Genomic DNA, 9836 nt, shown 5'->3' on the forward strand with positions numbered 1-9836 from the left:
GAAAGCTAAGAGAAGCCAAAGCACAACTCTCTTTAGAGCACCTGACCGAATTCTTCAAGGAAGAAGAACACATGGCAGCCGAAAACAACAACAATACCAACAATGCAAGGAAGGTGCTGGGTGACTTTACTGCACCTACTCCCGACTTCTATGGGAGAAGCATCTCTATCCCTGCCATTGGAGCAAACAACTTTGAGCTTAAGCCTCAATTAGTTTCTCTAATGCAACAGAATTGCAAGTTCCATGGACTTCCAATGGAAGATCCTCATCAGTTTTTAGCTGAGTTCTTGCAAATCTGTGACACAGTCAAGACTAATGGGGTTGACCCTGAGGTCTACAGACTGATGCTATTCCCTTTTGCTGTAAGAGACAGAGCTAGGACATGGTTGGACTCTCAACCTAAAGAAAGCCTGGACTCTTGGGAAAAGCTAGTCAATGCCTTCTTGGCAAAGTTCTTTCCACCTCAAAAATTGAGTAAGCTTAGAGTGGAAGTCCAAACCTTCAGACAGAAGGAAGGAGAATCCCTCTATGAAGCTTGGGAAAGATACAAACAATTGATCAGAAAGTGTCCCACTGATATGCTTTCTGAATGGAGCATCATAGGTATTTTCTATGATGGTCTCTCTGAACTGTCCAAGATGTCTTTGGATAGCTCTTCTGGAGGATCTCTTCATTTGAAGAAGACGCCTACTGAAGCTCAAGAACTGATTGAAATGGTTGCAAATAACCAATTCATGTACACTTCTGAAAGGAATCCTGTGAACAATGGGACTAGTCAGAAGAAAGGAGTTCTTGAGATTGACACTCTGAATGCCATATTGGCTCAGAATAAAATATTGACTCAACAAGTCAATATGATTTCTCAAAGTCTGTCTGGGATGCAAAATGCACCAAGCAGTACTAAGGAAGCTTCATCTGAGGAAGAAGCTTATGATCCTGAGAACCCTTCAATAGAAGAGGTGAATTACATGGGAGAACCCTATGGAAACACCTACAATCCTTCATGGAGAAATCATCCAAATCTTTCATGGAAGGATCAACAGAGACCTCAACAAGGTTTCAACAATAATAATGGTGGAAGAAACAGGTTTAGCAATAGCAAGCCTTTTCCATCATCTTCTCAGCAACAGACAGAGAGTTCTAAGCAGAATACCTCTGACTTAGCAACTATGGTCTCTGATCTGATCAAAACTACTCAAAGTTTCATGACTGAAACTAGGTCCTCCATCAGAAATCTGGAAGGACAAGTGGGTCAGCTGAGCAAGAAAATTACTGAACTCCCTCCAAGTACTCTTCCAAGCAATACAGAAGAAAATCCAAAAGGAGAGTGCAAGGCCATCAACATGGCCGAATTCTGGGAGGAAGAAGAGGCAGTGAACGCCACTGAGGAAGACCTCACTGGATGTCCACTGACCCCCAATGAGTTCCCCAATGAGGAACCTTGGGAATCTGAGGCTCAAGATGAGCCCATAGAGATTCCATTGGACTTACTTCTGCCATTCATGAGCTCTGACGAGTATTCTTCTTCTGAAGAGGATGAGTATGTCACTGAAGAGCAAGTTGCTAAATACCTTGGAGCAATCATGAAGCTAAATGACAAGTTATTTGGAAATGAGACTTGGGAGGATGAACCCCCTTTGCTCACCAAAGAACTGGATAACTTGTCTAGGCAGCAATTGCCTCAAAAGAGGCAGGACCCTGGGAAGTTTTCTATACCTTGTACCATAGGCACCATGACCTTCAAGAAGGCCTTGTGTGACTTAGGGTCAAGTGTGAACCTCATGCCCCTCTCTGTAATAGAGAAATTAGGGATCTTTGAGGTGCAAGCTGCAAAAATCTCACTAGAGATGGCAGACAACTCAAGAAAACAAGCCTATGGACTTGTAGAGGATGTTCTGGTTAAAGTTGAAGACCATTACATTCCTACTGATTTCATAGTCCTAGAGACTGGGAAATGCATGGATGAATCCATCATCCTTGGCAGACCCTTCCTAGCCACAGCAAAGGCTGTGATTGATGTTGATAGAGGTGAGTTGATCATTCAAGTGAGTGATGAATCCTTGGTGTTTAAAGCCCAAGGATATCCCTCTGTCATCATGGAGAGGAAGCATGAAGAGCTTCTCTCAAAACAGAGCCAAACTGAGCCCCCACAGTCAAACTCTAAGTTTGGTGTTGGGAGGCCACAACCAAACTCTAAGTTTGGTGTTGAACCCCCACATTCAAACTCTAAGTTTGGTGTTGGGAGGTTCCAACACGGTTCTGAGCATTTCTGAGGCTCCATGAGAGTCCTCTGTCAAGCTAATGACATTAAAGAAGCGCTTGTTGGGAGGCAACCCAATGTTTTATAATTAATTATTTTCTTTTGTTATTTTATCTTTTTTGTAGGTTGATGATCATAAGAAGTCACAAAAACAATGAAAAAAGCAAAAACAGAATGAAAAACAGGAAGAAAAACAGCACACCCTGGAGGAAGATGCTGCTGGCGTTTAAACGCCAGTCAGCCTAGCAGTTGGGCGTTTAACGCCCAGTCTGGCACCCATCTGGGCGTTTAACGCCAGAAAGGGGCACCAGACTGGCGTTAAACGCCAGTAAAGGGCAAGAACCTGGCGTTAAACGCCAGGAATGGGCACCAGCCCGGCGTTTAACGCCAGAAATGGCTCAAAACGTGGATTTTGATGCCATTTGGTGCAGGGATGCCTTTTCCTTGACACTACAGGATCTGTGGACCCCACAGGACCCTACCATCACTCTCTCTCTTCTTCCCCCATTCACCAATCACCTCAACACCTCTTCCCCAAAAAACCCTTCACCTATCAAATCCCATCTATCTCTTCACCACTCACATCCATCCTTCATAAATCCCCACCAACCTCACCCTTCAAATTCAAACCACTTTCCCTCCCAAACCCACCCATAATGGCCGAACCATTCACCCCCCTCTCTCCTATATATACCCCTCTTCAACCCTTCATTTTCACACAACCTAAACACCACTTCTCCCCCTCTTTGGCCGAATACACAACCATCTCCCTCTTCCTCATTTCTTCTTCTTCTACTCTTTTCTTTCTTCTTTTGCTCGAGGACGAGCAAACATTTTAAGTTTGGTGTGGTAAAAGCGTTGCTTTTTCGTTTTTCCATAACCATTATGGCATCCAAGGCCGGAGAAACCTCTAGAAAGAGGAAAGGGAAGGCAAAGGCTTCTACCTCCGAGTCATGGGAGATGGATAGATTCCTCTCAAGGGTGCATCAAGTCCACTTCTATGAAGTTGTGGCCTTGAAGAAGGTGATCCCCGAGGTCCCTTTTTCACTCAAAAAGGGTGAATATCCGGAGATCCGACATGAGATCCGAAGAAGAGGTTGGGAAGTTCTTACCAACCCCATTCAACAAGTCGGAATCTTGATGGTTCAAGAGTTCTATGCCAATGCATGGATCACCAAGAACCATGACCAAAGTGTGAACCCAAATCCAAAGAATTATCTCACTATGGTTCGGGGGAAATACTTGGATTTTAGTCCGGAGAGTGTGAGGGTAGCGTTCAACTTGCCTATGATGCAAGGAGATGAACATCCTTACACTAGAAGGGTCAACTTTGATCAAAGGTTGGACCAAGTCCTCACAGTCATATGTGAAGAGGGCGCACAATGGAAGCAAGATTCAAGGGGAAAGCCGGTCCAATTGAGAAGGCATGACCTCAAGCCCGTGGCTAGAGGATGGTTAGAGTTCATACAACGCTCAATCATTCCCACTAGCAACCGGTCCGAAGTTACCATAGACCGGGCTATCATGATCCATAGCATCATGATTGGAGAAGAAATAGAGGTTCATGAGGTTATAGCCCAAGAACTCTATAAAGTGGCGGACAAGACCTCCACTGTGGCAAGGTTAGCCTTTCCTCATCTCATTTGTCACCTCTGTTATTCAGTTGGAGTTGACATAGAGGGAGACATCCCCATTGATGAGGACAAACCCATCACCAAGAAAAGGATGGAGTACACAAGAGATCCCACTCATCATGAGATCCCTGAGATTCCTCAAGGGATGAATTTTCCTCCACAAAACTATTGGGAGCAACTAAACACCTCCCTAGGAGAGTTGAGTTCCAACATGGGACAACTAAGGGTGGAGCACCAAGAACACTCCATCATCCTTCATGAGATTAGAGAGGATCAAAGAATCATGAGGGAGGAGCAACAAAGACAAGGAAGAGACATTGAGGAGCTCAAGCACTCCATAGGATCTTCAAGAGCAAGGAAGAGCCGCCATCACTAAGGTGGACCCGTTCCTTGATTTCCTTGTTATTTATTCTTCTGTTTTTCGAATTTTATGCTTATGTTTATCCATGTTTGTGTCTTGTGATCATTAGTGTCTTAGTGTCTATGCCTTAAAGTTATGAATGTCCTATGAATTCATCACCTTTCTTGAATAAAAATGTGCTTAATTGAAAAAGAAAAAGAAGTGCATGAATTTTGAATTTTATAACAGTTTAATTATTTTTTTTGATGTGGTGGCAATAATTTTGTTCTCTGAATGTATGCTTAAACAGTGCATGTGTATCTTGAATTTGTGGTTCATGAATGTTGGCTCTTGAAAGAATGATGAAGGAGACATGTTACTGAGGATCTGAAAAATCATAAAAATGATTCTTGAAGCAAGAAAAAGCTATTCAAAAAAAAAAAAAAAGAGAAAAATCGAAAAAAAAAAGAAAAAAAAAAGAGAAAGAAAACGAAAAGAAATAGAGAAATAAGAGTTGTGATCCAAGGCAAATAAGAGTGTGCTTAAGAACCCTGGACACCTCTAATTGGGGACTTTAGCAAAGCTGAGTCACAATCTGAAAAGGTTCACCCAATTATGTGTCTGTGGCATGTATGTATCCGGTGGTAATACTGGAAGACAGAGTGCTTTGGGCCACAGCCAAGACTCAATAAGTAGATATGTTCAAGAATCATCATACTTTACTAGGAGAATCATTAACACTGTCTGGATTCTGAGTTCCTAAAGAAGCCAATCATTCTGAATTTCAAAGGAGAGAGTGAGATGCCAAAACTGTTCAGAGGCAAAAAGTTAAAAGCCCTGCTCATCTAATTAATACTGATCTTCAAAGATGTTTTTGGAATTCATTGCATATTCTCTTCTTTTTATCTTATTTGATTTTCGGTTGCTTGGGGACAAGCAACAATTTAAGTTTGGTGTTGTGATGAGCGGATAATTTGTATACTTTTTGGCATTGTTTTTAGTATGTTTTTGATATGATATAGTTAGTTTTTGGTATATTTTTATTAGTTTTTAGTTAAAATTCACTTTTCTGGACTTTACTATGACTTTGTGTGTTTTTCTGTGATTTCAGGTATTTTCTGGCTGAAATTGAGGGACCTGAGCAAAAATCTGATTCTGAGACCAAAAAGGACTGCAGATGCTGTTGGATTCTGACCTCCCTGCACTCGAAGTGGATTTTCTGGAGCTACAGAAGCCCAATTGGCGCGCTCTCAACGGCTTTGGAAAGTAGACATCCTGGGCTTTCCAGCAATATATGATAGTCCATACGTTGCCCAAGATTTGATGGCCCAAACCGGCGTTCAAAGTCACCTCAGGAAATCCCAGCGTTAAACGCTGGAACTGGCACCCAAATGGGAGTTAAACGCCCAAACTGGCACTAAAGCTGGCGTTTAACTCCAAGAGGAGTCTCTGCACGAAATTTGCTTCATTGCTCAGCCCAAGCACACACCAAGTGGGCCCGGAAGTGGATTTTTATGTCATTTACTCATTTCTGTACACCTTAGGTTACTAGTTTTCTATAAGTAGGACCTTTGACTATTGTATTAGAAGTCTTTGGATCTTTATATCTTTTGATCACTTTAGATCTTAGATCATTGGGAGGCTGGCCATTCGGCCATGCCTAGACCTTATGCTTATGTATTTTCAACGGTGGAGCTTTACACACCATAGATTAAGGTGTGGAGCTCTGCTGTACCTCGAGTATTAATGCAATTACTATTGTTCTTCCATTCAATTTCGCTTGTTCTTTATCCAAGATATCCCTTGTTCTTCAACCTGATGAAGGTGATGATTGACGCCCATCACCATTCTCACCCATGAACAAGGTGACTGACAACCATTCTTGTTCTACAAGCATTCGAGGCTCTAGTGAATATCTCTTGGATTCTTTAATCGGAATCTTCGTGGTATAGGCAGGACCTGATGGCGGCATTCAAGAGAATCCGGAAGGTCTAAACCTTGTCTGTGGTATTCTGAGTAGGATTCAATGACTGAATGACTGTGACGTGCTTCAAACCTGTAACTTACTGGGCGTTAGTGACAGACGCAAAAGAATCACTGGATTCTATTCCAGTAGGGGAGGGAACCACACCGGTGATTGGCAGCACTGTGACAGAGTGTGTGCATTAGCTTTCACTGCGAGGATGGGAGGTAGCTGCTGACAACAGTGAAACCCTACACGAGCTTGCCATGGAAAGGAGTAAGAAGAATTGGATGAAGACTGTAGGAAAGCAGAGAGACGGAAGGGAAGGCATCTTCATACGCTTATCTGAAGTTCCTACCAATGAATTACATAAGTATCACTATCTTTATCTTTTATGTTATTTTCGTTCATCACCATATCCATTTGAGTTTGCCTGACTAAGATTTACAAGATGACCATAGCTTGCTTCAATACTAACAATCTCCGTGGGATCGACCCTTACTCGCGTAAGGTTTATTACTTGGACGACCCAGTGCACTTGCTGGTTAGTTGTGCGAAGTTGTGTAATGCCATGGTATTGAGCTACCAAGTTTTTGGGGTTCATGACCGGGGATTATGAGAGTTGTGAAAAAGTATAGTTCACAATTTCGCGCACCAATGTTCAATGAATGGGACAGACGTCAAAATTTCTATGAGGGATTGACCTTAAAAGCTCAAGAAGCTTTGGATTATTCTGTTGGAAGATCAGTGCAACTCATGAAGACAACTGAGGAAGCTCAAAACCTCATAGACACTATGGCAAATAACCAATACTTCTATGCTCATCAAAGACAACGCCAACCAGCTCAAAGGAAAGGTGTCTTGGAGCTGGAAGGTGTGGATACGATTTTGGCTCAAAACAAGGTAATGCACCAACAGATTCAACAACAGATGGAGATGATGGCCAAAAGTGTTGATGATCTTCAGGTAGCTACAGTGAATACAACAACTTAACCACCACCTACATGGGGATAAAATGAAGAGAGCTATGAATAGCAACAGCCTGAGCAAGTCAATTACATGCACAACCAAGGAGTAGGACAAAATGAGTTCCATGGAGATACCTACAACTCATCCTGGAAGAACCACCCCAACTTGAGGTGGGGAGACAACCAAAACCAATAATCTTGGTAGAGAAACTCAAACCAGAACAATTCTAGAAACACAAACCACCAAAACCATCAAAATACTAACCAAAACCAATACAGAAAACCACAAAAACAACCAACCCTCATCCAACTACTATCCAACCAATAACCCATCCACTAACCAAAACAACTTTCACCCACCATCCACATCCTACAATCAACCACAACCACCTCAAGACTCCCAAAAAATCTCCAACCTGGAGATGATGATGGAAAAAATGAAGAAACATCAAGAGCTAGCCAACAAGAACCATGACGCTTTACTAGGGAATCTAGAGAGGCAAATTGGTCAATTGTCCAAGCAAATAGTGGCTGAAAGAGTACCAAATGCATTACCAAGTGACACCATTCCCAATCCCAAAGAAGAATGCAAAGCAATTTAATTAAGGAGTGGAAGAACCTTGGTGAATGACAAAGAAGCTAACAAGAGGCCAGTTGAGAATAATGAGGCCAGCAGCAAGGAAGAGGTGATAGCAAACAAGCAAGACCAAGAGGAGTCTAAAGAGAAAGAGGAAGAGCTCAAAGCTTTAAAGAAGGGAAAGCAAGTCATGGAAGAGCAATCACAAGAACAGAGAAAGATGGTGAAGACCTACACCCCTCCTTTGCCATATCCTCAAAGATTTCAGAAGGAGATCAAAGACCAACAATTTTCCAAGTTCCTAGAAGTCTTTAAGAAGCTGGAAATCAATGTTTCACTTACTATAGCATTGGAGCAAATGCCCTTGTATGCAAAATTCTTAAAGGAGCTTATCCACAAAAAAAGGAGCTGGAATGAGGAGACAGTGATCCTGACATAAGAATGCAGTGCATTGATCCAAGAAGGTCTCCCACCAAAACTCAAGGACCCTGGTAGTTTTTTTTTTGGCCTTGTACCATTGGTAACATATCCATTGATAAGGCACTGTGTGATTTAGGATCCAGTATTAACCTGATGCCTTTATCTATGATGAGAAGGCTCTTTATAGAAGAGGTGAAGCCTACACATATGTCATTAGAGCTAGTGGATAGATCATTGGTAATTTCCAAGGGTGTGATTGAAAATCTTTTGGTCAGAGTAGGAAAATTCATATTTCCAGCAGATTTTGTAATCCTGGACTTAGGTGAAGAGGGGAGTGATTCTATCATATTGGGGACACCTTTTCTGGCCACAGCAAGAGCCATCGTTAATGTGGAACAAGGAGAATTGACTTTGAGGATATATGATGAGAAGATCACTCTAAATATCTTCCAAGAAACACAACCTATTATTGAAGAGAAAGGCTGCATGAGGGTTGAAAAATAAGACTTGAATTGGAAAGAAAAACCCAGCAAAGGATTCATCATCTCATCCCTAAAGCAAAAGACAAACAATGAAAAAGAACAAAAGGGGAATGAAGATGCAAAGACTGAGAAGAAAAGGCAGGAGGAGAATGAGGAGTTGATCACTATGAAGGCATACCCTGACATACAGCCTACTGTCAAGATAGAAGAGCCACCAAAGAAAGGAAAGAAGAGCAAGAAAAGGGTTCCAAAAGGGTAGAGAAACAAAAGAGTTCCAACTGAAGAGTTCTCTAAAGGAGACAAAGTGCAACTGATATACCAACAGTTGGAAACAGATCCACAAACTGATGATTACTATACTATCAATAAGATACTCTCACTGGAGCATATAGAGATTGATCATCAAGGCACAGGAAGAAGGCTCACAGTGAGAGGGGACAAGCTGAGGCACCATAATCATCAACCACCCTAACAAGAACCCAATGTCAAGTTAGTGAGAATAAAAGAGCGCTCCATGGGAGGCAGCCCATGATTTAATATTCTTACTTTTGCTTTAATTTCAATAATTAATGGTTCTTCTAGCATAAATTTGAGCTTGCATGAGTAGATTTAATAACTGCGCACATCATTTTGAAGCATGTGTTTGACTCCTAAGTCTGGTGTGCCTAAAGGCACTTTAAAACAACTTTTCAAGCAAGATTTATCATAGAACCAATTTAGGATATATACTCATTTATTCTGTTTAAGTATATAGCCAAACATTAAGTTTGGTGTCTATATATGCTATGGATTTCAAGAAAATTACTGGCTTAAATTCATGAATAGATAAACCATACATTGCATCATTTTGTGAGTTTATGGAATTATGGTAGCAAATAAAATGTTTCTTATAATGAATATATTAATTATGATAGATATTCATTCAGTTTGATATGGGTGACTCAGAAGGAAACAAGTTTGGTGTTCACCAAAATTTTGTTCAATGCCTAAGGAGCATAATTGGTTATTCATAAATAAGAAACATATAATAAATTTTATTTTTTTGTTTATTATTCTTCCCTCCACTATACCAAATTCAAAGTGTGAACTCATTATCTCCTTTATTCACATGGTTAGGTATGAAGAAGGTTGAGAAGAAGACAAAAGGAGGCATGCATGTACGGTTGTTACAAGGGGGTAAAGTGAAGTCACA

The 9836-nt window shown here is 41.3% G+C and overlaps 1 non-coding gene across 1 annotated transcript; it reads right to left on the reverse strand.

The window, feature by feature from the left end:
• Positions 1 to 476: 476 nt before the first annotated feature.
• On the reverse strand, positions 477 to 584 carry LOC112718955 (small nucleolar RNA R71). The gene has a single exon (XR_003161280.1). It is a non-coding gene; the product is annotated as a small nucleolar RNA R71 (small nucleolar RNA).
• Positions 585 to 9836: the final 9252 nt, after the last annotated feature.

This window comes from Arachis hypogaea, chromosome 10, assembly GCF_003086295.3.
Source record: "Arachis hypogaea cultivar Tifrunner chromosome 10, arahy.Tifrunner.gnm2.J5K5, whole genome shotgun sequence".
Taxonomy (NCBI): Eukaryota; Viridiplantae; Streptophyta; class Magnoliopsida; order Fabales; family Fabaceae; genus Arachis; species Arachis hypogaea.